The 27,770-nt window shown below is 41.2% G+C and overlaps 1 long non-coding RNA gene across 2 annotated transcripts in view; it reads right to left on the bottom strand.

Moving 5' to 3' along the window:
• LOC114812286 overlaps window positions 1-27,770 on the bottom strand; it is a 477,687-nt gene that overhangs the window by 302,529 nt on the left and 147,388 nt on the right. For both annotated transcript variants that reach the window (XR_005660006.1, XR_003759949.2), the window contains exon 2: window positions 7,507-7,556. This is a non-coding gene — a long non-coding RNA (uncharacterized LOC114812286). The remainder of the gene's footprint in view (window positions 1-7,506; window positions 7,557-27,770) is intronic.

A 27,770-nucleotide genomic window follows, 5' to 3' on the forward strand; every position in this document is an offset into this window, starting at 1 on the left:
TTTGTCTAAGTCACTTAACTTTTCTGTGCCTCAGGTACCCTATCTGTGAAATAAGGATTAAGACTGTGAGCCCCATGGGGAGACATGGACCATATCCAACCTGATAATATTATATCTATCTCAGCTCTTAGAACAGTGCCGGGGCACATAGCAAGTGCTTAACAAATACCAGTATAAAAAAAGAAAAAAGTTTTCCTTAACATGGGGTTTGACAAGAACACATTGCTTGAGGACTACTGGGTGTATCCATTTATATAGTTCAAACACTCAAGAATCCCCTCTAGATCATAAGCTCACTGTGGACTGGGAATATGCCTGCCATATTGTACTCCAAGTGCTTAGTACAGTGCTCTGCACACAGTAAGTGCTCAATAAATACAATTGAATGATTTATTGACCAACGTAGCCGATTAACCAAAAGGGGCTATCCAAACACAATTTGCTAATACCATACTGGAACTTATAGTAAAAAAGAAGTGATATTTGATTATGTTGATGGCCGGGTGCAAGTAAATAGGATGGCTCCCCAAAGGACTACTCCAGTATTTTTATAAAATCAATTTCCTGTCTTGGTTCCCCCGTTTACCCATCTGTTCCAGGGGACTGGTAATTATTACTTCAGAGAAGTTGGGTGGGTAATTCATGAAAGCATTGGAGCCAGAAGGTCTTAAACTCTCTGGAATGAATTTGGAATTTGGTCTTTGATTGAATTTAGGATCAGGTTTGAACCTAACTCTGACTTCTCTATGAATGAAACTGAAACAGTGACCAGAATGGGGAGTGGGAACTTGTTTAATAATAATAATTAATAATTATGATATTTGTTAAGCACTTACTATGTGCCAAGCACTGTCCAAAGAGCTGGGGTAGATACAAGGTAAGCAGGTTGTCCCATGTGGGGCTCACAGTCTTAATCCCCATTTTACAGATGAGGTAACTGAAGCCCAGAGAAGTTAAGTGACTTGCTCAAGGTCACACAGCAGACAAGTGGAGGAGCCAGTAGTAGAACTCATGGCCTCTGACTCCCAAGCCTGGGCTCCTGCCACTAAGCCATGCTGCTTCTGGAGGAAAGAGACAAGTCCATTCTCTCCTATCTCAGCAGAGATCCTGGTACTTATGGCAGCATACAACTGGAAGAAGAAATGAAATTTCATCCTCTGCCCTCCTTGTTTCTAACCTAACTGACCCTACTCAAGGATGGTAATGACACTCAATAATTAGACAAAGATTCAGTTAACTAGGAGTTTAACCTTGGGATAAATGTATTTCCCTTTCCTAGGTGACCCAGTAGACTGTGGACCTATTTAGATGAAAGTGATGATGGAGAAGGATGGAAAGAAAGGGAAGGGAATGAAGGAGCCATGTAATGGGTTTGGTGGTTTGAAATGTTGCTCAGAGCAAGTAGGCAAAGGCAGTTGGAAATTATTTATCCAATAACACCATATTGTAAACACCGAAAGGTGACTGATAGCCCTTTGCGTTATAGTTAGAGCCCAGGCTTAGAAGTCAGAAGGTCATGGGTTCTAATCCCTGCTCTGTCATTTGTCTGCTGTGTGACCTTGGGCACATCACTTCACTTCTCTGTGCCTCAGCCCCCTCATCTGTAAAATGGGGACCGAGACTGTGAGCCTCACACGGGATGGGGACTGCATCAAGTCCCATTTGCTTGTATCTACCCTGCATTTAATACATTGTCTGGCACATAGGAAGTGCTTAACAAATACCACAATTATTATCAATATTATTTCTGCATCATGTGCATGCAAGGATTGGCCCTATTATTACTATTGTCATTATTAAGAAAAATAGTAATAGTAATGATATGGTATTTGTTAAGCACATACTATGAGCTGAACACTGTAATGAGCACTGGAGTGAATACAAAACAATCAGGTTGGCTACAGTCCCTGTCCCACATGGGACTCACAGTCTGATCAGAAGGGAGAGGAGGTATTGAATCTCCATTTTACAAATGAGGAAAGTGAGTCCTAGAGAAGTTGAATGGTTTGCTCAAGCTCACAGAGCAGGCAAATGTGGAGTAGGGATTAGAACTCAGGTCTTCTGATTTCCAGTTTCGTACTCTTTCCACTAGTGCACAAGTCTTACTGTTGCACTGCACCATTTGCTATCCACAGATCCAGCATTGTTTGTCTCTTCCTCTGGGTGACACAGTCTTCTCAGAGCCCCTGCTCTAAGACAATTCTGTTATTTCTGATTGCTGCATGTCATACTAGCTTGTCTTTGACAGTCACCTCCCATCTTTCTACTGCAGTGCTAAGTTGTTTAAGGTTTGTTAAAACATTTATTTGGTTCTCTTGGCTCTGATTAAGCCATTGCAGCTCAATGTAGAGCAGTTGTTTCGGTACTGTCTCCTAGATAATGGCACCCATGACCAATATTTGGCTTATCTTTGTGTGACTATCATCACTTTGCTAGCTGCAGTAGGAAGCACTCTTATTTTTAGACCCTAAACTCATGGTGGACAGCGAATATGTCTACCAATTCTGTTGTACACTTCCAAGCAGTAAGTACAATGCTATGCACAATATAAGCACTCAGTAAATTCCATTAATCTCAGCACCAAGATTTGGATACAGTTTAAGATTGATATTTTTAAACTAAGTAAGGTTCCAAAGGTAACTTTGATGATGAATGCTCATTTCACCCTTTGCTTTATTTGCAAAGGCAAAAAAGAATAGTTTACCTGGAGAATGCTTAGCACGCAGATCCTATTGAATTTGAATTTAAAATAACATCTAAAATTTGAGATATATGCCCGATTTTTAACTGGATTTTAAAAATAGCTCTAGATTACCCACCAAATTATTTCACTTGAAAAATCCATATCCTATCTCTATGATATACAAGTCAATCTGCATACCTGTACCAGTACTTCTATGTGCATGTTTCATTCAGAAGCAGCAGGTATAAGGTACATACTGGCCACTGAACACCCTAGAAACTAGTAGAACGAATGATTTTCCTTTTGCTTATTTGTTCCTCAATTCATTTATTTGGCACATTGAACATTTTCTTCTCCTGGTTTAAAGCCAGCAATTGCACACAGAAGGAAATCAGAATGATCTGATTTCTATCACTTTAGGCAAATCTTTCATCTACTCCATGCTTCACAAAGACCTATCACTTTCTCTTATGCCACTGCTTTGCATACAGGCATCAATAACTTGTACCTTGTCAAAAGAAGCCATTGCGATTTTGTCTATTGACTCAGTGCAGATTACTTGAGCCTGGCTGACAAAGCATTTAGCATTTATGAGAAAATCTGCTGCTGATGACTTTTCCTTCTTATTCACCTTCGATATCCTGTCTTTCTGGAACTAGCCTCTACCATTCTGCTGGAAGAAAGATGAGGATATTGGTTTATTTTCATCAAAACAAGTGGACTGAGAGTTTGTAAAGGAAACTTCATATCTGGTTGTATTTAGCTTGTGGTGTTCTCTTGAATTCCTGAGATCTGTCCTCAGGGGATATCAGAGAAAAATGTGCCATTCTGCATGTGTGCCAGGGGATGAACATATGTCCTAATTCTGAGAGAAGGCCAGGTAGGATGACTGAAGAGATTCCTGAAGGAAAATCCCCTCTCATGCATCCAGCCCTACATCCCAACACAAATTCTAGAGGTTTCACTTTGGTAGGCATCATTCCCCCTCTTCCCTGGGCTAATGTAGTTTTGGCATTTATTAAATGCTACTGTTCACCAAGCACTGTGCTCAGCTATGAAGCAAGAGGTGAGTCAGATCAGACACAACCTCCAACTCACCTCAGCAGAACCCTCCCCCAACCCACCTGGTCCATTTTCCAGATAAGAAAAGTGAGACACAGAGAGATTAAGTGGCTTGTTTGAGGTAAAATACCAGGCCACCAGCACACCACCAGCAGGTTTGGGATGAGGAACAGGACTCCTGGTTCCCAACCCCATATTCTTTCTACTAGACCAGTGTTGCCTTCCCAGCTGCCTCATTTTATCTCATTTCACCTTCTTCCCAATTCCCAGTTGTTCCCAAATCTCCCCACAAAAAAAGAAAGCAAGGACTATTAGAGGGTTGGTAGCAGGACAAGAGAAAAACTTGCATCTACCCCATTAACAACTGACAGTGGCTCATTTTTTTCATGCTAATCTAAGCAAAGAGTCTGAAAGCCTATGAAAAATATATTTTAGCAGATAAAAACATAGAGCTTATCTATAGCAGGGAAGGGTCAGAACTTGGATCTCCCTGAAGGATGGCAGTGTTAATAATTTTTCAGGGTTAACTGATGAAAAGTCAGAAATATAGGTCACGAATGGAAAGTTCAGCACAATCAGAAGCCAGAAGCAGAAAATCTGTCAAAGATTAAAACTGGGCCAACCAAATATAGATGTCGCATAGATGACACAGAAGGGAGAGCGAGCCGGGTAAAATAGGCCTTAATCGGGGAAAGTCTCTCGGAGGAAATGCGACCTTAACAGTGTAATGCTTTGAAGAAGGAGAGGGTGGTCTGTGATGCATGGAACAGGAGGAAGTTTCAGGCCAGGAGTAGGATATGGCAAAGCGGCCAGCGATGAAACAGACAAGATCGGGGCACAGTGAGTAAGCTGGCACTGGAGGAGCAGAGTGTCCAGGCTGAGTGGTAGGAGGTGATTAGTGAGGTATGATGGGAAGGGGCAAGCTGATTCAGTGTTTTGAAGTTGATGGTAAGGGGTTTCTGTTCAGTGCGGAACAGGGCAGCCACTGGAGGTTTATTGAGAAGTGGGAAGACATGGACTGAATGTTTTATTCAACCTACATATTCCAACTGTCTCGATTAGCAATTGATGTTAATCAGATATTTCTTTTTTAACATTAAGGATGTAGTACCTAGCATATACGTGTATGTGTACATTAAATTGTATATTCTATTATTTATTCTTATCCTGACATAGTCATTCATTCATTCAATCATATTTATTGAGCGTTTACTGTGTGCAGAGCACTGTACTAAGCGCTTGGAAAATACAATTTGGCAACAGATAGAGACAATCCCTACCCAACAATGGGCTCATGATGCTTGACTCCATGCTGATACTATTCCAACTTGACTACTACATCAGCCTGTTCGCTGACTCTCCCTGACTCCCAATTCATATCTCACTCTGCTGCCAAGATCATTTTTCTAAAATACCTAAAATATAGTCTCCCCACTCTCAAAAGCCTCTAGTGGTCACCCATCCCTCCCTGCACTGCAGCAAGCTGAAATTCCTTAACATTTATTATAAGTCATTTATTCAGCTTTCTTCCTCCCTACTTATACTCACTCCTCTCCAACTACAACCCAATTCACACCATTGTTTTGGTGTCTTTTATGAGACTAGTGCTAACTGTGGACTTTGCCCAAGATTTATTCAAGACCCAGGATGCTGGAAGTGGCCCTAGTCAAGTGATCAATGGCATTCATCAAGTGCTTACTGAATGCAGACCACTGTACTAAGTACTTGGGAAAGTACAATGATGATGATGGTGGTGGTGATATCTGTGAAAAGCAGCATAGCCTAGTAGATAGAGCATGGGACTGGCAGTCAGAAGGACATGGTTCTAATCTCAGCTCTGCCTTTTGTCAGCTGTGTGACCTTGGGCAAATCACACTTCTCCATACCTCAGTTACCTCATCTGTAAAATAGGGATTAATGCTGTGGGACATAGACTGTATCCAATTTGATTAGCTTTTACCTACCCTGTGCTTAGAACAGTGTTGGGAACATAGTAAGCACTTAACAAATATCATCATCATCAACACATATTTCATCTTCATTTTATAGATGAGGAAACTAAGGCACAGAATTCTATTTATTTTATTAATGATGTGTAGATATCTATAATTCTATTTATCTATTTTGATGCTATTGATGCCTGTCCACTTGTTTTGTTGCCTGTCTCTTCCCTTCTAGACTGTGAGCCCGTTGTTGGGTAGGGATTGTCTCTTTCTGTTGCCGAACTGGACTTTCCACGGGCTTAGTACAGTGTTCTGCACACAGTAAGTGCTCAATAAATATGATTGAATGAATTGAATGAAAGTTAAGTGACTTGTCCTAGTTCACACAGCAGGTAAGTGGCAGAGACAGGATTCTCCTCCAAATCCTCTGACTCCAGGTCTCAGCTCTTCCCCTGAGGCCACACTGCTTCTCAGGCAAGGTGCTCAATTGCATTGCAGTCCCCAAGACTCTCTGGTCCCTTGACACAACTCAAAGCATCACTCCTTTTACCAGAATGAAAAGCAATCAAGGACAAGGACAACCAAAGAAAGGCCAGTTAAAAAAGGCTCCAGCTCCTTAGTCTTTTGAAGAAAGTTTGACCTGCTGAGGAAAGCCACCCACCAGACTCTGTCTCTGCCATTTATTGAGTTTCTTGTCATTTTTTTCCTCAATTACTCAACGAGAAATATTAAAACTCTAGGTAAATTGAGAATGCCAAGATCAAGTAGTTTGTTAAAATACCAGCACAGCAAGAACAGCTGGCTTATAACCTTCTTGGGGAAAAAAAATATTAAAAGTCTTTCTGAATGTTTCTGGCAGATCTGACATCTCTTCCTCAAGCCAAGTGACAAGTGAGTTATACAGCAGGGCTTCAAAAAGTTCAAACCATATTGCTTAGCAGATGCTCTGAAACTATTATTCAGAGGCTCTGTAAGACCCCCTACTGCCCTCTCATTCCCTTGAGGCAATTTATGACCTGCTCTCTTTGTACCAGTTGCATTACGACTGCATTAATCCAAAAGATGCATTCGCTTCACCTCTGGCTTCAATTTTTCTGGCAACCTTATCCCCAACACATACATATTATCCTCCTCTTTACCTCATCTATGGCAGGATTATTTTCAACCCCTATTAGTTCCAAAATGATCAATCTGATGTACACTGAACTTTTGCCTAATTCTCTACTTTAGGACTTTCTTCTTTCACTCCCTCATAAATCCTTCAGCGACACTCATTTTGAAGGATAATGATCTGTCTTTTCTATCCATTCCATCTTATTTCCCGATCAATCTCACCTTAAAATTAACCTGGGTTAGCACTTCGTACAGTGCTCACCCTAAATAAAATTCTATAGATCCACATTTCTCAGATACTGAATAGGCTCCATTATAATGCTACTTTCATTGAAACCTCATCTTTGACATATTGAAACTACAAAATACTCTGCATTTATAGATCTTGTTGAATTCATGACTATTACCTACAGAGCAGCAAATCATGAAAATTAGAGCTGAAGAAGTCTTATTAGGACACAGAGTCCATCCCCAGGGGCAATGTAAGGATGTAGCTTTGTAATTCAACATTTATTAAGTCCCAACAATGCACTAGTTTCTTTACAGAACAAAAGAGTTGAACACGATGCCTGCCCAGATTATTTACAATAACTCTGCTGTGTTTTGTCCATTCCCATTTAAAATGACTCGGGAAATGAGACTTCTAATGTTTCCCACAAACAACAATTTCACAGCTTAATAGATTTTTCTGATGAGAAGTTTTACCTGGTAGCAGCCCAATGTCCCTTTGAAGGGGAGTCTAATTCAGTTCACTCCTACCGAACAACATAAAGAAAGAGTCTTTGTAACACAGAAGAAGTAACTTCATTTGGGAATTCAAAAAATACATTCCAGCCCCTCCCAACTTGTCATTCAATCAATGAAATTTATTGAGTTTCTACTGAATTAACAGCTCCTGTACTAAGTGCTGAGGGGGAAACAACATAAGTGAAACACAGGGACCTTACAAGGCCCATAAGAAGCTTACACTCTAATCTAGACTCTAAACTCGTCATGGGCAGGGAATGTGTCTACCAGCTCTGTTATATTGCTATATTGTACTCTCTCCTAAGCACTTAGAACAGTGCTCTGTACAAGGTAAGCTCTCAATAAATATGATTGATTGATCGATAGTTGGGCCAACTGTGCATGACTGTTTACAAGTCAAAGAACAGGAGGAAGAGTAAGGATCAGCTATGTACTAGGGATAATAAAGTAGGGTGAAGTAGTCAGTAGGAAGCAGAATAAATAGCTGAATGTACAAATGAGTATGTATATGTAGTTAAATGGTGAGGATGGTTATAAATATACTTATTAAGATTGGTTTATGGGCTAGCCATCTGAATAACTAGGTAATACAGATTATTCTGGACTAGGATCTGATCCTGAGACCAGGTTTTCAGGGTATCCCCTAAAATAATGCTTAAAGACAGATCATTCTGGACTAGGGGCTGAGTATGAGAACAGGTTTTCAGGGAATCCCCTAAAATAATGCTTAAAGAGGAAGTAGTGTCTAGAGAGAAAAGCTTCCACACAGTATGGTTAGCAGGGTTCAGAGGTCCTTGACCCTCAAGATGGGTACGCAAAGGCCCTTGGCCCCAGTGGACCATAGGAAAAAAACCCAACCCAGACTTGGAGACCTAGCTGCATCGGAGCTTAGTGGGGAAGCGTCACCTTTGCTCCAGATCTTGGTGGGGTGGTGAGAGAAGACTCACCTGGCATGACAGCCCTAGAGGGGTACCAACAATTTGTCTCCAGAGCCCACTGTGAGCAGGAAGAGGTCCTGGCCCAGCCAGGGTTCTAATTCCAGGTCTGCCACTTTTCTATTGGGTGACTTTGGGCAAGTCCCTTAACTTCTCTGTGCCTCAGTTACCTCATTTATAAAATGGGAACTGAGACTGTGAGCCCCATGTGGGAAATGGACTGTGTCCAACCAGATCAGCTTGTATCTACCCCAGAGTTTAATAGAGTGCCTGGCGCATAGAGAGTGCTTAACAAATACCATTAAAAAAAATGCAGGGATGTCTTTTTTTATGGTAGGTACAAGGATTGAGGAAATTCCTAACCACCACCTCCCCCATGTATACAGGAGTATTACTCCCCAAAGTATATAACAATAATAATAATAATGATAATTTCATGATTATAATTAAATAGTATTTGTTAAGGGCTTACTGTGTTTTAAGAACTGTTTTAAAGACTGAGGTAGATACAAGTTAATCAGGTCAGATGCAGAGCCTGTCCCACATGAGGCTCACCATCTAGATAGGTCAAACAGTTATTGAATCCCTATTTTACAGAAGAAGAAACTGAGGCACAGAGAAGTTAAGTGACCTGCCCAAAGTCACACAAACAAGTAAATGGCACAAATAGGATTAGAACCCAGGTCCTTTGCTTGCCAGGCTCATGCTCTTTCCACTATGTCACACTGCTTTGGCTTAACAATAAAAACTATTACAACAACTCAAGGAATTGCGACTCATTATATACTGACCTCACTTCAAAAGGCAATCCTTTTGGACACTTGTTACTTAACTGAGAAATTTTTAGTCTGTCAATAGATAGTAAGCTCACTGTGAGCAGGGAACCTGTCTACCCACTCTGTTGTATTGCAATAATAATGATGGTATTTGTTAAGTTCTTACTATGGGCCAAACACTGTTCTAAGCGCTGGGGTAGATACAAGGTTATCAGGTTGTACCACATGGGGCTCACAGTCTTAATCCCCATTTTTACAGATGAGGTTACTGAGGCCCAGAGAAATAAAGTGACACAGTCACACAGCTGACAAATGGCAGAGCTGGGATTAGAACCCATGACCAAGAATTTAGTACAGTGCTCTGTACAAAATAACCACTCAGTAAATATGATTGATAACTAATTGATAATATTCTTGGCAACTTATATTGTTGTAATATAAATACTAAATTTATCTGAGCAAAACAAATGTTAATAAATAATATCAATAGCATCTTGGTTCAAAGACTTATACTGCAGAGCTGGAAATACTTTTATATACCTAAACAGTAAATGATGTTAAGTGTCTATGGGGTAAGGAGCACTATACTAGGCACCTACGAATGAAAATAAGAGCTGTCATCTCTGCCCTCAAAGGATTTTTAATATATAAAATTTTTAACCCATCTATTAGAATGTGCCTGTGAGGCAAGTAGAGGTTAGTACACATATTAATAATATGTGACAGACTGTGACAATGTTCTTTTTTTCTTTAATAGTATTTAAGGGCTATGTGCCAATCACCAACCTAACCTCTGGGATTGATACAAGATAATCATATCAGATGTGTCAACTGTTGGCAAGGAATGTGTCTATTTGTTGTATTGTACTCTCCCAAGTGCTTAGTATAGTGCTCTGCACACAGTAAGTGCTTGATAAATACAATTGAATGAATGAATAAAGAACTGTTCTAAGTGCTGGGAAGGATACAAGTTAATCAGGTCAGAAACTGCTCCTGTCCCACACTGGGCTCACAGTCATAAGTAGGAGGGAGAACAAGGTTTAGTCCCCATTTTCCAGGTGAAAGTAGTTACAGAGAGTTAAGTGACTTACTCAAGGTCACACAGAAAACAAGTGGCAGAGATGGGATTAGTACCCAGGTCCTCTGACTACTAGGCCACACTGCTTCTCATGTCCAGAATCCAAGTGTCCTGACTACAAAGGTTAATGTTCTTTGCATTAGATTATATACCCAATTCCAGTTCGACATGCTGAAATTTCAAGTCTTTTCCCTCTTTTCTTGTCCTTGGCAGAAAAAGGAATGAAAATCAACAGCAGTCAATGATAATGACTATATATCTGAAGCATGGGATGGGAAAAAGTTCTATAACATTCAGCATCTAATAAATGAGGCTTTGATACTTATATTTGCTGTCATTGGAAAAATACAGATTGCACTGTAATTCATTTTCCACACTTTCCTCTCTATTAGTCTCTTCTTCAGCTACCTCTTACTCATCTTCACCACCACAGTAATTTATTTATTACTGAAGCTTCTGCCAGGTAAAACCAGAATGAGCAGTGGGGACATGATAGGGCCTGGGCATCCAATACCTAGAATAAAGCTTGAATTGCATTTCCAGCCAATAAATGGTTTGGGCTAAGTGCTTACCGTGTACAGAACATTGTACTGACCATTTGGGAGAGTATAGGATAACAGATTCGTTAGACATGTTCCCAGGCTACAGGGGGCTTACAGTCTTGAGGTGATATTAAAATAACAATAGAGTTGGTAGGTATAATCACTACCCTCAAAAACCTTTCAGTCTACAGGAGGAGACAGACATTACAATAAATTGCAGTCAGAGGAAATAGTAAAGGAATTTGTACACAAGTGCTGTGGGGGCTAGAGTGTGTGTCAAAGTGCTTAAGGAAAGCTGTGTAGCTTTGTGGAAAGAGCATGGGCCTGGGAGTCAGAGGTCCTGGATTCAAATCTCAGACCCACCATTTACCTCTACCGCTTACCTTGGGTAAGTCACTTAACTTCTCTGTGCCTCAGTTCCCTTAACTGTAAAATGGGGATTCAAAATCTGTTTTACCTCCTAGTTAGACTGTGAGCACCATGTGGGACCTGATTATCTTGTATCTACCCCAGAACCTAGTACAAGTCTTTACACATAGTAACTGCTTAAACACCACAGTTATTATTATTATTATATTATGGAGTACACAAGCAAGTGCATTGTCAACCTATAGGGAACACTGGATAGGGCTTAATCTGGGAAAAACTCTTGGAGGAGATATAATTTTAGGAGGGTTTTGAAGGTGGGAAATGTGGTGGACTGTGAGATATGAAAAGGGGGCAATTTCCAGGTCTGAGGGAGGATGTGGGCAAGGGGTTGGCAGCTAGATAGATGAGATCAAGGTACAAAAGGTAGGTTGGCTTTAGAGGAGCGAAGTGTGTAGATTTCTCCTGTAGACACTGATGGTTTAGGCCTCGGCTTCAGAAGTATAATGTGACTCATGAATTGGAAAGAGAGAGGTTACTGGATCAGGCAGGATACTAAATGGAAATCTGGGACTGTCCCAGCTCCAAGAAAGCAGGTGATCAAACTAGATTCAATAGGAAAATTCACATTTTTTCTAGAGCCAGTCATTTTACCGTGGGACAGTTAAGCATTTTCTAAATCAGAGAATGAAGGGGAAGTTTGTAACCTTTTTTTAAAATATTCTTAATAGCATTTTGAAAACAAAGCATTTCCAATTCAGGCAAATTCAGAACCCAAGCAAATTTTCACACTGCCTCAAAAGTGGGGTCAATTTAGAAGTTGAGACTCAAGGCAGAAGAGACTCTGAAATGACTTATTCCATCATATGCTCAGCCACAAAGTCTGCAACATTTTCTAGGTAAATGGTTATGGTTTGTGGGGATGGCTGCTCGGCCTTCTCAAGCCTCTCTTGACACTCTCCCTTTGTAGGCCTCTCCAATCTCTTCCCTTTCCATGTACAGTCAGGCTAATGCAGCCATCTTAGCTCTTAATGTCCTGATCTGAGATGCTCCTTTAGATGAATGTTAATGCCTTTGTGAAAAGGCCTGTATTCCATGTTCAGCACTTTAAATAGGCTCAAGGGAAACCCAACCAAGATATCTAACCACTCGGTTGAGATTTTTGCATTTTATAGAGAACGGGTCTATTTTTCTTCACTAAGTGGAATCTGCATTCACACATGAGCTAGAAACATTAAATTATTCATTCCTTCCTTGGGGTTTTGTTTTGTTCCTTTCTATCATGCCTCAAAATATTTCATGATATTTTAGATGTAATAAAATAACCTAATTCATTTTCAAAATTGTATCAGTCTCAGTGTTTTGGTCAATGCATTTCTTAGACAAGCTGTTGTTACTTTCTCTGAGAAATAAAGCTAGGTGTTGTATTCAAGAAGCAATTGACATTCTCTCCCTCCTTCTAGTGAAATAGGAGGTCAGAGATATTCCTTTCACCAAGCTTCATTGTGGCATTCAATGTCTAAGGACTTGGGGTTTAAATCTTTCCTGTTTTATGTCTATGTCTCTATGCCTCCAGTTTGTCACACCTGAAATGATTGTGCTTTCATTCACTTGGATTTATTGAGCACTTACTGTGTGGAGAACCCTTTACTAAGATCTTGGGAAAGATCAATACAACAGGAAACGGACACATTTCCTGCCCATAGCCAGCTTACAGTCTAGAGGGGTAGACAGACATTAATATAAGCAAATAAACCACATACATGGTTATAAATGCTGTGGAGCTGGAAATGGGGATGAATAAAGGGAGTGAGTCAGAGTGACACAGAAGGGAATGGGAGAAGAGGAAAAGAGGGCTTAGTCAGGAAAGGCCTATTGGAGGAGAGGGAGTGTGTTGCACTACTTATGGTCTTATTCATAAAAAAGGGTCTCCTTCTCTAGAATTAAGCCAAGGGTTTTTAGCCTCATTCTTGGGAGCTAGTCTCCCCAGCTGGACTGCAAATCCCTTGAGGGGAGGGGGCCATGTTGACTAATTTTGACATGTCCAGCTGGGTACAACCTGATTAACTTGTATCTACGCCAGTGCTTAGAACAATGTTTGGTACATATTAAGTGTTTATTCATTCATTCATTCAATAGTATTTTTTGAGCGCTTACTATGTGCAGAGCACTGTACTAAGTGCTTGGAATGTACATTTCGGCAACAGATTCCTGCCCAACTATCCCTGCCCAATGATGGGCTTTGTACTTTTTCCCCTCCAAAAAACCAGACAAAACAAAAAAACCAGAACCCCAAAGCGGTTCAAATCCTTCAGCAGGCTGGAGAAATCATACCACCAAGACCCAGATCAGCCCCAATCAGTTAATCAATCAGTTGTATTTATTGAGCACTCAGTGCTTGCAAGTACCCTAAGTGTAACGGCACATGCCATCGAGTTGCCCAGATTCTGGAAAAGGAAGCAGACCACGACAGTCAGGCTTAGTGAGATCTATATAAAAGTGGTTTATTTGGGGAAGTTACTTACAGGACATCCCCGGGTGGCGGCAGGGCACAGGAGACACACTATGCCCCGCCTAACTAGAGCCACCCCTTTATAGGCTGCATGACATCACTACAAAAGCAAAACAGCTTAGATAAGGTGTTTACCAGCTTGATCTGTGCATGTCCATGGCACATACCATAACCGTGAAAACACAGCCTTGGCCTTGAAACTCTGGTGGTTCAGAACAGGGGCACAATTTCCCCTATACTATTATTATTATTTTGTTGTACTCTCCCAAGGGCCTCATACCCTCTGTATGAGCACTCAAATACTATTGATTGATAATGACAACTTAAATTATAAGTCCCTGATGGGATAGGAATGGGGACTGCATCAAATCTGATTATCTTGTATCTAACCCAGTATATTATTTGGCACATAGTAATCATTTAACAAATATCACATTTATTGTCTCCTTATTTTGTATGCATTCCAGTGTATTGCATCATAAGTGTTTAATGATACTACCATTACTAACACAGATTTCATTTATTGAGAGCTGGATACATTTTCCTTCACTACAAAATTCTTCACTCCGCTACCCGGCTCATCTTCCTGCAGAAACGATCTGGGCATGTCACTCCCCTTCTTAAACAACTCCAGTGGTTGCCTATCAACCTCTGCTCCAAACAAAAACTCCTCACTCTAGGCTTCAAGGCTCTACATCACCTTGCCCCTTCCTACCTCTCCTCCCTTCTCTCTTTCTACTGCCCACCCCGCACGCTCCGCTCCTCTGCCGCCCACCTCCTCACCGTCCCTCAGTCTCGCCTATCCCGCCGTCGACCCCTGGGCCACGTCCTCCCGCGATCCTGGAACGCTCTCCCTCCTCACCTCCGCCAAACTGATTCTCTTCCCCTCTTCAAAACCCTACTTAAAACTCACCTCCTCCAAGAGGCCTTCCCAGACTGAGCTTCTCTTCTCCCTCTACTCCCTCTACCACCCCCCTTCACCTCTCCGCAGCTAAACCCTCTTTTCCCCCTTTCCCTCTGCTCCTCCCCCTCTCCCTTCCCATCCCCTCAGCACTGTACTCGTCTGCTCAACTGTATATATTTTCATTACCCTATTTATTTTGTTAATGAAATGTACATCACCTTGATTCTATTTAGTTGCCATTGTTTTTACGAGATGTTCTTCCCCTTGACTCTATTTATTGCCATTGTTCTTGTCTGTCCGTCTCCCCCGATTAGACTGTAAGCCCGTCAAACGGCAGGGACTGTCTCTATCTGTTGCCGACTTGTTCATTCCAAGCGCTTAGTACAGTGCTCTGCACATAGTAAGCACTCAATAAATACTATTGAATGAAATACCTGCACTCCAAGTGTCCTGATATAGCAGACAGATAATAATGATGATTATAATAAGAATAATAATAATATTTTTAAGCACTTTATTGTGTGCTAAGTACTGTACTAAATGCTGGAGTAGGTTCATATAATTGGATCCCAAATGGGATTCACAGTCTAAGTAGTGGAGGATAGATACTTAGATTGGGAGCCCCATGAGGGACAGGAACTGTGTCTAACCTAATTAACATGTACCTATCCCAGTGCTAGGACAGTGTTTAACACATAGCAAGCAATCAACCAATACCAAAAGATATAATAGGGAGAAAAGGTATTGAATCCCCATGCTCAAGGTCTCACAAGAGGTAAGTGGCAAAACGGGGATTAGAACCCAGGGCCTCTGACTCCCAGGCCCATGTTCTTTCCACTAGGCCAAACCGTTTCTCAGTGTAGCTCTCTCTGATGGTTTGAGGTAACTGAGGCACAGAGAAGCTAAATGACTTGCTTGATTAACACTGGCTCACGTCTATAAATGATTACTATATATGAGTGGTTTTAATGCCACTTAAAAATGGCATCCTAAATGCATATATTTTTAAACAATCTGTCAATGGTATTTATTGAGCACTTACTGTATGCAAAACAGTGCACTAAGTGCTTGGGAGAATACAGTATGATAGGGTTAGTAGATACAATCTCTGCCCACAAGGAACATATACTCTACAGAGGAAGAGAGACAACATTAAAATAAATTTCAAGATAGGGGAAATAGTACAGGATGAAGACTGTGAAAAAAAAAATTTCTCCTTAACAATTTTGCCTCCTCAATTTACCAGTCTAACTGGTTTCTCCCTTCTCCTTAGCACACCCCCCCACTTTTTTTTCTCCTTTAAACCCATTTTCCAGAGTGATAGGGACTTGGATATTGGCGGTTCTTTAACTTCCAGTTTTTGCTCTTCTTGTTTTTTTGTTGTTGTTTCTCAAGACCTCCACAGCAACCCATTGGCTCTGAAACGCTCCAATTCTGGGCCTGAACTGAGGCAGAAATACTACCATTCAGGGCCACCACCACGTGCCATTCATCACCAACATCCACCAACTCACACTGCCTCTTTGTGGGTATAGTGATGTTAATCCTATGCCTGATGTTCCCACAGTTGCCTGCCTCCTCCTGACTCCTATTTGCTTGCCATCTCACTCCCACTTCACTGTTCCTTAGTTGTCTGTGCTGTGGCTGTCGCTCACCCTTTCAGTGTCCCTTCATTTGGGAGTTCCACCGGCTGGTATTTTGTTTTTTTAAGGTATTCGTTAGGAGCTTACTGTGTGCCAGGTGCTGTACTAAGCACTGGGGGTAGATACAAGCTAATCAGGTTGGAGTCAGTCCTTGTTGCACATGGGGCTCACAGTCTTAATCTCCATTTTACAGATGAGGTAACTAAGGCACAGAGAAGTTAAGTGACTTATCCAAGGACACTCAACTGACAAGTGGTGGAACTGGGATTAGAACCCAGGTCCTTCTGACTGTCATGGCTGTTCTCTATCCAGCAAGCCACACTGCTAAAGTCTAAGGCTCGATGTTGCCACTGCCCCCAACCTTCCTTCCTCTGGTACAGGCTTGACCAGAAACCCCCTATGCCACTCCCTTTTTTGTCTACTGCAGTGATCCAACATGGCTCCAACCTGGGCAAATGCTGGGCTCCTAGATTAGTTACCTGCCAGTTCCAAGCACAGCAGTTCTGAGCAGTTATGTGTTGTTGGAAGCAGTTAATTGGAGAATCAGTGTTGCATTTACTCAGATTCTTGGTTTATTTCAGGATTCTAGTTTACTTAAGTTTGTTTTTCACTATGCAGAAATAATCAAGAACTATTTAGCCACATCTCAGACACAACCATTACCTAGATGTTCATAATATGTGCATATGCACACCTTAAAGAAATGAAACCAACCCCATGATTACATGTGTGGGTATGTTTATGCTAGGAAAGTAAATCAGCCACTGTACAAATCATAATAAAATGATTTGAACAATTTGTGATAAATACCACATAGGCAATGAGATAGGCATGTGATGCAGCAAATACTGCAAAATGTATGGTGATGTGATTTGGTAGAAGCCCTTCTAAATGAAAGTCCATTAATTGCACCACATTTATTGCTTTATTGTTATGCAGTAATAAGATAATGCCAAGAACAGACATAGAAAGAAATTATTTAAATGTCTTGAGTAAAACCTCTGGAGGGTTGTAACTGATTTGTGAAAAAGCATAGTAATGACAATTGAAATGCCCTAGTAAGTCAGAGGTGTAAGATCTCTTCAATAATTCTGTTATTTATTAAGCCCTGAATAGGTGCCAAGCCCTGTATTAAGAGCTGGGTTAGATAGAGAAAAATTAGAAAAGACACAGAATTAGAGAAGCAGTGTGGCTTGGTGGATAGAGCATGGGGCTGGGGTCAGAAGGACCTGGGATCTAATGCAGGCTCAGTTGCTTGTCCTCTACATGATCTTGGGTAAGTCACTTAATTTCTCTGTGCCTCAGTTTCTTCATCAGCCAAATTCATTCATTCAGTACTATATATTGAGCGCTTACTATGTGCAAAGCACTGTACTAAGCTACTGTGAGTCTTATATAGGTAAGGGACTGTGTCCAACTTAATTAAGTTGTATCTACCCCAACACTTAGTACAATGCCTGGCATACAGTAAGCACTTGACAAATGCCATAAAAAAATGACACAACGTTTGTTCTATGAGGGGCTCATAGCCAAAGATTTAGGGAGAGCAGTTATTCTATCCCATTTTACAGAGAAGAAAATTTAGGCCTAGAGTATTAAGTGACATGCCCTAGACCATACATCAGTCCACGGGCCAAGCCAGATCGCCTGACTCCCCAAAATACGCTTTTTTCTATTAGGCCTTACAAGCTTGTCAAATTGTTGTAGCTGCTATATCTCAGAGGAGGACCAGTGTTAAACTATCTAAAGAGATTCTTCCTCCCCAAGGGAACTCTGCCATTGCAGCTGGAGAGGAGACACCTGACCTATCAACTGTTCTCACTCCTGCAAAGAAAAGCATTTGGGGCTCAGGTTAATAACACAGCTCGTGTTTCCTCAGTGTATTTATTAAGTGCTAACTGTGTGCAGACCATCATCATCATCATCATCAACGGTATTTATTGAGCTCTTACAATGTGCAGAGTACTGTACTAAGCACATGGGAAAGTACAGTGACATTTTTAGACGTTTTCCCTGCACACAAGGAACTCACACCTAGAGGCTCTCTTCTCCCCTATTCTAAGGGGAAGTACTTTTGATTAGCGGAGAGCTGTTTTGAAAGCCTGTTCTCTTTCTTATTGTCGATGACCACTCCAGGGAGCCTGTGAACTACCCAAAAATAGCTGAACCTCAACAGTGACCTCCACAACTAAGCACCACCTTGTCCATTAGTCATTGATGTTATGTTTAAGCAAAGCTCTGGCTTTTTAAGAAACTCCAAACCAGTTAGAAATCTCTCTTTTGGGCCAAATAGTATTGCAAACATGGTCAATATAACTTCTCAGCAGTGGGAGAGATGCCCACCTCCCTGCCAATGTGGGAGAAAGGACTCTAATAGCCCAATGTCAAGAATCACCCCTAAAATGGAGGAAGCGTTGTCTCAAGCAGTGGATGCATAGGGTTAACACATGCACAGGCTAAAAGAGGAGCAACGTGGTCTAGTGGAAAGAGCAGGGGACTGGGAGTCAGGAAACCTGGGCTCTAATGCTGGCTCTGCGAGTCATCTGTTGTGTGAGCTTGGACAAGTCATTTAATTCTTGGTGCCTCCATCTCTTCATCTGTAAAATAGGGATTAAATCCTTCTCCCTCCTACTTAGACTATCCCATGTGGGATAGGGACTGTGTCCAACTTGATTATCTTGTACCTACCCCAGTGTTTAGTATAGTTCTTGGCACACAATCAGCATTTAAGATAATGATAATAATAATATTGATAATGATATAATAAATGGCAGGGGTATTAAAATAAGTACCCAGTTAGTCTCTCACAGGTTCTATGTTTCCTAGGCCTGGCTCTGGCTTGCTTTATGCCTTTTGGTTCTTGTTATTCAGGGTAATAACAACCTATTCCTCCTGTCCCTCCTCCTGCATAGACTTTCCTCAGCCTAACCCCAACTACAAACCATACATCTAGGACCTTCTCACCACCTTCTCCATCCTGCCTGCTCTCACACCTTCTCACCACCTTCTCCACCCTGCCTGCTCTCACCTCCATCCTGGGGAACAGGTATTTTGGGGGATTGTGTGATACACTGTGTTCTGAGGACACTGTCTGTGGTCAAGGGAAAAGAGAGACAATTTGGAAGCTTCTTGGGACCAAGAAGAGAGGTGGTTGTGCTGCCAGGGAGACCATGAAAAAGAAGTGAAGTATTAGGGTTCTTAGAGAGGAGGTGCTTAGAGGAGCAGTGTGGCTTAGTGGAAAGAGCACGGGTCTGGGAGTTAAAAGACCTGGGTATTAATCCCAAGTCTGCCACGTGTTCTGTAACCTTGCACAAGTCATTTCACTTCTCTGGGCCTCAGTTACCACATTTATAAAATGAGGATTCAATACCTGTTCTCCCTCCTACTAAGATTGTGAACTCTGAATGGGTCAAATATTGTGTCTAACCTGATCTTCTTGTATCTTTCCCAGCATTTACAACAGTGCTTGACACCTAGTAGTCTTTAACAAATACCACTATCAATATTATAGACCAGCCATAACGGGGCATCTGGGGCAGTGGATGGGTTGTATTCTTATTTAAAGAAAATCAAGCCATGTGGGTGAACCTGGTGCCCAGTAAATCATGGGAATGCTGAAATCCCACTAGTCAGGACCTACTGGTAGCTCGTGATGGAATAGTCAGCATTGATCTTTCTGCCCAGTCAAATCTGTATTGTCCTTAAAAAGCCCTCCAGAACTCTACCTAGCCAGCCCTATTACCAGGCCCTTCCCAGCCCTGCTATTTCAAAATGTTACAAGTCCCAGTGCCTTGACATTTAAGGGAGTTTTGGCTTAGCCCAACACCCTTCTCTGTACTCTTTTCTCAAGATTCTTTGAACAAAGTTTCCATTTTAAACCATAAAAACAGATTCCTAGTTCCTGTCTCACTTCCTTAAAATAACAGGTATGTTTTGAATATTTTAGAAAACCCTAAATGATAAATAACTGATGGTCAAAAGAGACCAAAGACTCAAAAGAAGCACTACCTTAAGTCTGGATGTGGACCACTGTGGGATAATGGTGACTGACCTACCGGCACAGGGTTCAGAAGCAGGGTGCCTTACTGGGTATAAATTTCAGTCAATCTATGAATCAAGGCAGCAGGAACAGACTCAGAAACAATACTGGCTAACACCAGTGGCAGCTGCAGATACAGCTGCAGACCAAACTGCAAGGCTAATCTTTTGTACAATGTGGAAGACATTATTGGCTGCAAATTGGTCTTTTCAGCCCCACTGTCACCCACTGAGTCTTTGAATTAGAAAGCCACCTATGTACATATGTATAATGACCTTTTCTGTTAGGAAGATCTGTCTTGTGAAAATTCCTCTGGCTGCACTTTGAAGCCTTTCCCCCTCTGTCCTCAAGGAAAGATGGAGAACTAACCATTCTCTTAATAGATAGAGCTTTCCTAACCACCAAGAGTTATTAAGTCCTCTTCCAGTCTTTTAGATTACTTTTAGTCCTTTTGCTATACTTGGCCCCTGTTTGCTAGTTGATCTGTCATTTTTCTACTTTCAAACTATCGATTGTGTTCATTAAGCACTTACCGTGTGCAGAACACTCTAATAAGCACTTGGGGGAATACAATATAACAATGTGCTTACAGTCTAGTTTTACTTACAGTCCTATTGATGCTAATAAGTCTGTTATTTGGGATGCATTACTGAATCCATGCAAATTGTTAATCATTTCTACATCAACTATACAACAAATCTCCAATGATAACTGCAGTTTTTAAGAAATGTATTGGTACTGTTAAGCATTATTAATTGCAACCATCATATTAATACTGGAAAATAATAATAATAATTGGTTTGCTGAAAACCACCTGGTATCTGAATTTCACATTTCAATGCCGCAGCCTTTTCAACCCTCACTGTCAGTGGTTGTGACTGAAAAGCACTGGGAATAACAAGAAAGAGGAGAAGGGAGATGAATCGGCAGGGCTTTCCTTTGGGATGCCAGCCTGGGAGATTGATGAAATAACAGATAGTCTTTAACCAAATAGCAAGCCGACCTGACAGAAACCACACAGCCATTCAAAGAGTATACAGCAGCAAGAGTGATGCATTTTAAACATACTCCCAACTGGTGTGTCAGTAACAAATTAGTCTTGTCACTTTCTTCAAGCAGATTTAGTGAGAACATTAACAATGTTAATGATCTGTGTTCTCCACAGGAGAAAACAGCAAAGAGCCAAACTTGGAAACATCGAGGGATAGCTTTTATTTTATATTACTTTTTTTTAAAATCTGAGTGGGGCACAGAGACCTATGATCAGAGTAGTGTGTTTGCCTGTATGCGTATGTGTGCGCGTGTGTGTATGTCTTTTCCATAAATTCAGTTCTCAGATTGTGAATTTCAAAATCAGTCCCCCTTGTTCATACGGAAAATAACTAAAAAGGTATTCCTGAAGTGTGTAAGAGGTGTTGAAAGAGGTGTCTTTTTGTGCTGCTCAGTTCAAGAGGTCAGAGGCCCTCTACAGCGGAATGTTAATCAGTGGTATTTGAGTGCCTACTCTGTTCAGGGTACTGTAATAAGCATTTGGGAAAGTACAAAGCAACAATGTTGGTAGATATGATCCCTGCCTGCAAGGAGCTCACAGCCTACAGGGCAGCAGAAGGTCTACAAGACTATTTCAGGAGAAAATACCTGGTTGGAGCCAGATATATTAGGCCAGTGTTTTGGGGTGCCTGGAACCTCTCAGTGACTGAAGAGAACTAACACCTGCCCAAATGGACAGGTAGGAACTTCCTCTGGCAGAACCAACTTTCCTCTCTCTCTCCTCCCTATCCTTAGATGGACAAATGGGACAGTTAGTTATGTGGAAAATGTGACTTCCCATGTCTATTAGGAGCGGTCAGGTTTTTTTGTTGTTGTTGTTTGTGTTTTTTAATGAAGGAAGAATAAGGCTTCTCAGATTCACTTTGCCCTCAGTGTGCTAATTTCATTGCATTAAGTGTATTGCCCCAGGGCCTCATCCAATGTGAGTATTTCATGAGGAAATATTTTCATTTTCAAAATTACAGAAACCAATCTATCTCCTCCTGCTAATCTCCGGTAATTATCCTAATGATCTGAACTCCAACTAGTCCCAGGAGAGGACCAAAGAAGGTTGGAATGATGAGTAGTTCAGGTCAAAACTAGTTGATAATTAACTTTGCAAAATAAATACAGTGATTACTAAAAAAGACCAAAGCTTTACATTAAAGGGCATAATAGGTTTCTAAGATAAGACTATTAAGTTTGCTATATTGGGAATGTGAAATTTATAAACATATGGAATATAAAAATGTCAATAGCTTTATATTTACCTAGGAAATGAGGCTGATACATACAAACACAAGCGGAAATATACATACAAATTAATAAAACCACATTAGGGATGACTTCATTAGGGAAATTAATTACACATTCTTAGTAGTGGTGCTAAACTGTTTTGCTTCACAGGGAAGTGAGAAAAATCAGAGGCAACATGATCTAGGGGAAAGAACACAAGTCTGGGAATCAGAGGATTTGGATTCTAAATCTGGCTCTGCCACTTGTCTGCTGTGTGACTATGGGCAAGTCATTTAACTTCTCTGCACCTGAGTTTCTTCATCTGTAAAATGGGTATTAAGTACCCATTTCCCCACCTTTTTAGATTGTGAGTCCTTGTCAGGCAGGAACTATATCTGACCAAATTATCTCGTGTAATTCTTGGCATCTGCTAAGCACAGAACAATTACTGCAATTTGAAGAGCAGAGAGAATGCAAAACTCAGAGCAACAGCCAGACTTACTCATTTTTCCAATAGGCTTGTATTATTCTGCTTTAATCAGTCAATTAAATCAATCAGTCAATTAATCAGTCAATGGTATTTCTTGAGCTCTTACTGGGTGCAGAGCACTCTACTAAGCATTTGGAAATATACAATACAATGGAGTTGGTATATGTGATATCTGCCCACAAGAAGCTTGAAGACTACAGAGGGATAGAGTCATTACAATAGATGAGGGGTAGTGTAATTAGTAGAGTATAAGAATATTTACTGAAGCTGTGGGTCTGGAGTGAGTATCAAAATGCTTAAGGGGAATCCAGCCAAGTGTACAGTTGATGCAGAGGGGAGGAAGGATAGGGGAAATATCCTTTGTTTGCAAAGTCCTCTTTGAGAAAATGTGATTTTAGAAGGGTTTCGAAGGTGTGGAAAGCAATGGACTGTGGGATATGAAGGGAGAGGGTGTGCCAGACTGAGTTTGTATTGTTCTGTAGCTTGAAAACTACAAGGCAGAAGAGGAGGAGGTGGAGGGGGATAGAGAGAAGGCAGTAATAGCCAGTGAAACTAATGACAAGTGACTCTGGTTTCTTCCCTCCCTCCTTGACTGTCAAGGAGAAACTGTGAGTTCACCTCTTACTGCAGGCTAACACCTCCATCACTTTGATTTCTTTTGGCTTTGAAGTTTTCTACAGTGCCAACAGAGGGATGCTAAATTTCTACAGGGCAAATTTCACTCAGCTTCTTTTTAGCATGCTTCCCCCAAACCACCTCCTTTTTCCTGGTCTCTTCCTCTCCTGTGCCTTTCCTCTTTCCCCACATTTTATTTTTCCTTTTTAAAGAGCTGTCATCTCTAAACAGCCATCATTATTAAGGGAAGGCTAAGTTCCATGAAGCTTCTCCCACCGGAAGTGTGGCCATGTGAGTTTGACTTTCAGGCTGGCTGCAACTTTGTTAAGTCCTAAGCACATGTGCTATCAACCAGCGATTGATAAAGCCAGCAGCACTTGAAGTGGTCAGGCAAAACCTCTTAAGGAACATATTTCTTAGACATATTGGATTTTTCAAAATCTGTAATGTATTGTGCCCCTTGGGTATTCTACTTATTTATTCCTTTAATTTTGAAGCCATTGTGGATTTCGGGAGGAACTAAATCCATAAGAATAAATTAAATCTAAGTCTCAAAAGGTTTAATTTCGGGCTGAAACTCAGACGCATGAAATCCAGGTGAATGGTGATTCTAAACTTAGCCAAGATGGTAAATCTCTTCTGCCAGCCATCATGCTCAAAGCTGGCTGTCCAGCAGACAGGTCAGAGATAATCTGGGCCCTGACTTCAGGGTTCAGAGGTAGGTTCTTCTCCTTTTGAGGTATTTCTTTCAAACCAAATTCTAGATCAGCCTTGCCATTTAGAAAAATTTATTTCCTAAAATTCACTCACCCCTAACTCTCGCGACCTGGGTAGGAGAGAAGAAGGCAAAGGTATAGAAGGAAAGTAAAGATGTTGGATGTTAGCAAAGAATATGAGTAAGTGCCATCTGCCAGATCAAATGGAAGAGTAGCCATCGAGCCAATGAGCTACTGCATCATGTAAGATGAACTAGAAGGAACTGCAAAGAATCTGTGGGCATATTAAGATCAATTTTCTTTTGTTCCTCTGACTGTGATGTCATTCTAATTTCTGTGTCTCATGTTTATTTCTCCCTGTTGTGAGAAACCTAACCAACCCCTAAGAAGTATCTTTCTATGCCTTTCCAGCTCTTGGGGGCGCAAATCTTGACGTTCCCAACTTCTTTAATCTTTAAATTATGGTATGCACCAAGTTTTTTCTCAAAATAAGCAGAAAATAAGCAGATCAGATCCAGTCCCTTTCAAAAACATACTCACAATCTAACAGGTAAGCAGAGAGGGCATTTTACCTCTATTTCATGGAGGAGGAAACTAAGGCCCAGAAAGGTGAAGTAATTTGCCCAGAATCACCTGACAGTAGTTCTATGGCAGTACTGGGATTACACCTTGTTTCCTGATCCCCAGGATGTTCTTTTTACTAGGCTAAGCTACTTCCCCCTCCACTACTGTACTCTCCCAAGCACTTAGATCAGTGCTGTATTCAAAGTAGGTGATTTTGGGAAACCTTAAATCAATCAGTAATATTTACTGAGACCTTTCTGGATGGAGAGCACTGTACTAAGCTCTTAGGAGAGTACAATATAATGGAGCTTGCAGAAATTATTCCTGTCCTCAAGGAGTTTACAGTGTAGTCAGGGAGAAAGGCGGTTACAGTCTACTTGGGGAGACAGTTACAGTCTAGTTGGGGAGACAGTCACAATCTAGTAAGGGATACAGACATTAAAACAATGAAAGAAAATGTACGTAAGTAGTGTAAGAAGCAGTGTAAGAAACAGTGTGGCCTAGAGGATAATGCACTGGCCTGGAAGTCAGAAGGACCTGGGTTCTAATCCCAGCTCCACCACTTGTCTGCTGTATGACCCTGGGCAAGGCACTTAACTTCTCTGTCCCTCGGTTTCTTCATCTGTAAAATGGGGATTAAAACTGTGAACCCCATAGGGGACATGGACTGTGGTCAAACTGATTATCTTGTATCTATTTTAGCACTTAGTAATAATAATGGTGGTGTTTGTTAAGAGCTTACTATGTGCAAAGCATTGTTCTAGTACTGTGCCTAGCACATAGTAAGTGCTTGACAAATATCATAAAGGGGAAAAAAAGGTGCTGTGAGGTCAGAGTGGAGTGAGGATCCAAATGCTTAAGGGTGATGTGAAGTTGCGGAGAAAATCAAAGTGCTTGAGGGGTATTGACCCAAGTGCATAAGCAGTGCTGAAGGGAGGGCAGATATGTGAGGAAATGATGCCTTAATTGGAGAACATCTCTTAGAAGATGGGTGATTTTAGTATGGCTTTGGAGATAGAGAAAGTGGTGGTCTGTCAGATATGAAGGGGGAGGGAAATCCAGGCTAGAGGGAGAACATGAATAAGGTGTCATCGGTGAAGTAGGTGAAATGTAGGTAGTGTGAGTAAGCTGGCATTAGAGGAGCATAGCATAGTATGTGGGCTGGGTTGCAGTAAGAGATTACTGAAATAAAATGTGGCGGGGAGGAGAGCTGATTGAGGGCCTTTAGATCGATGTTCTGTTTGATGTGGAGATGGATGTGCAACCAATGGAGGTTCTTGAGGATGTGGATATTTGCACTCTAAACTCGTTGTGGGCAGAGAATGTGCCTGTTATATTGTACTCTCTCAACTACTTAGTACAGAGTTCTACACACAAAAAGTGCTCAATAAATATGATTGATTGACTGACTGAACAATTTTTTAGAAAAATAATCTGGAAAGCCAGGTGAAGTATGGACTACAATGGGGAGAGGCAGGAGTCAGGGAGGTCTGAAAAGAGGAGGCTAAAGTAGTCAGTGTGGGATATGATGAGTGCTTGGACTAGCATGATAGCAATTGGATGGAGAGGAAGAGAGGATTGCTAGTGATGTTATAAAGGAAGAACCAATAGGATTTGGTGACAGAATGATTATGCAGGTTGATTGAGAGAGATGGTAGAGGATAATGCCAAGGTTATGGACTTGTGAGACAGGGAGGATGGTGATGCCACCTAAAGTATTGAGAAAGACAGGGAAGACAGGGTTGGGGTGGGAACTTAAGGAGTTCTATTTTGGGTATGTTGCATTTTGAGATGTCTGTGGGACAACTACGTAGAATTTACCAAAGGCAGGAGGAAATGCAAAGCGGCAAAGGAGGAGTGGAGAGGGGTGGAGAGGTAAATTTGGAAATCATCCACTTAGAAATGATAGTTGAAGCCATGGTAGCAGATGAGTTCTCCAGGGGAGTGAATGTATATGGAGAATAGAAAGTAAACCCAGAAATGAAAATTGAGAGACTCCCACAAGAAGGGGATGGGTGGCAAAGTGACTGGCAGACAATGAAAGAGACTGAGAAGGAGTGGCCAGTGAGATCGGAGCACTAGAAGCAGACATTGTAAGTGAAGCCAAGCTTAGTAAACAGTGAGAAGGGGGATGTTCCCAATGTCAATTGAGCGATCTAGGAGGATTAGGATAGAGACCATTGGATTTTGCAAGAAGGTCATTGGTGACTTTTGAGTGGACAATTTCTGTGGAGTATCTTGAAAAGTAGCAAAATGCTGGGCAAAATTGGGGAGAGAAATCATGGGCTGTGACTAGAAACTTACTCAAGGCTACAGACATGTCTTTTTTTCATAGATGTTCAGGACTGCTCCTTTTGCTAACTTTTGATATGGCCTTACTTCAAGCTTTGTAGGTGCATGGACTGTGATTTGCATTACAACCATGGAAAAACTAAAAAGTTAGCTAGCTCTCCAGGGAAGAGTTGGGTGGGGTAAGAGATAGGTAAGTCTCTACCTGGTTAGCATAATCAATTTGTTCCATGAAAGTAGAATATTAAGAGAAAGAGAGCTAAACAAAATTTAGCTTCCCAAAGGAAATATTCTAATACATTCTGAAGAGTCTAAAATTTGGCAAAAACTATATAAATACATTCAAAGATTGATAAAGAATATTATAGTTACATGTTTCAACAGCAATGCAAACATATAAATTATATATGTATATAAGGGAGATGGGTAGGGAAGATATGGAGGAGATGAATTCAGGTTGTGAAAGTGAGGGAAAGTGACTGGGAAGA

This window comes from Ornithorhynchus anatinus, chromosome 5, assembly GCF_004115215.2.
Source record: "Ornithorhynchus anatinus isolate Pmale09 chromosome 5, mOrnAna1.pri.v4, whole genome shotgun sequence".
In the NCBI taxonomy this organism is placed as follows: domain Eukaryota; kingdom Metazoa; phylum Chordata; class Mammalia; order Monotremata; family Ornithorhynchidae; genus Ornithorhynchus; species Ornithorhynchus anatinus.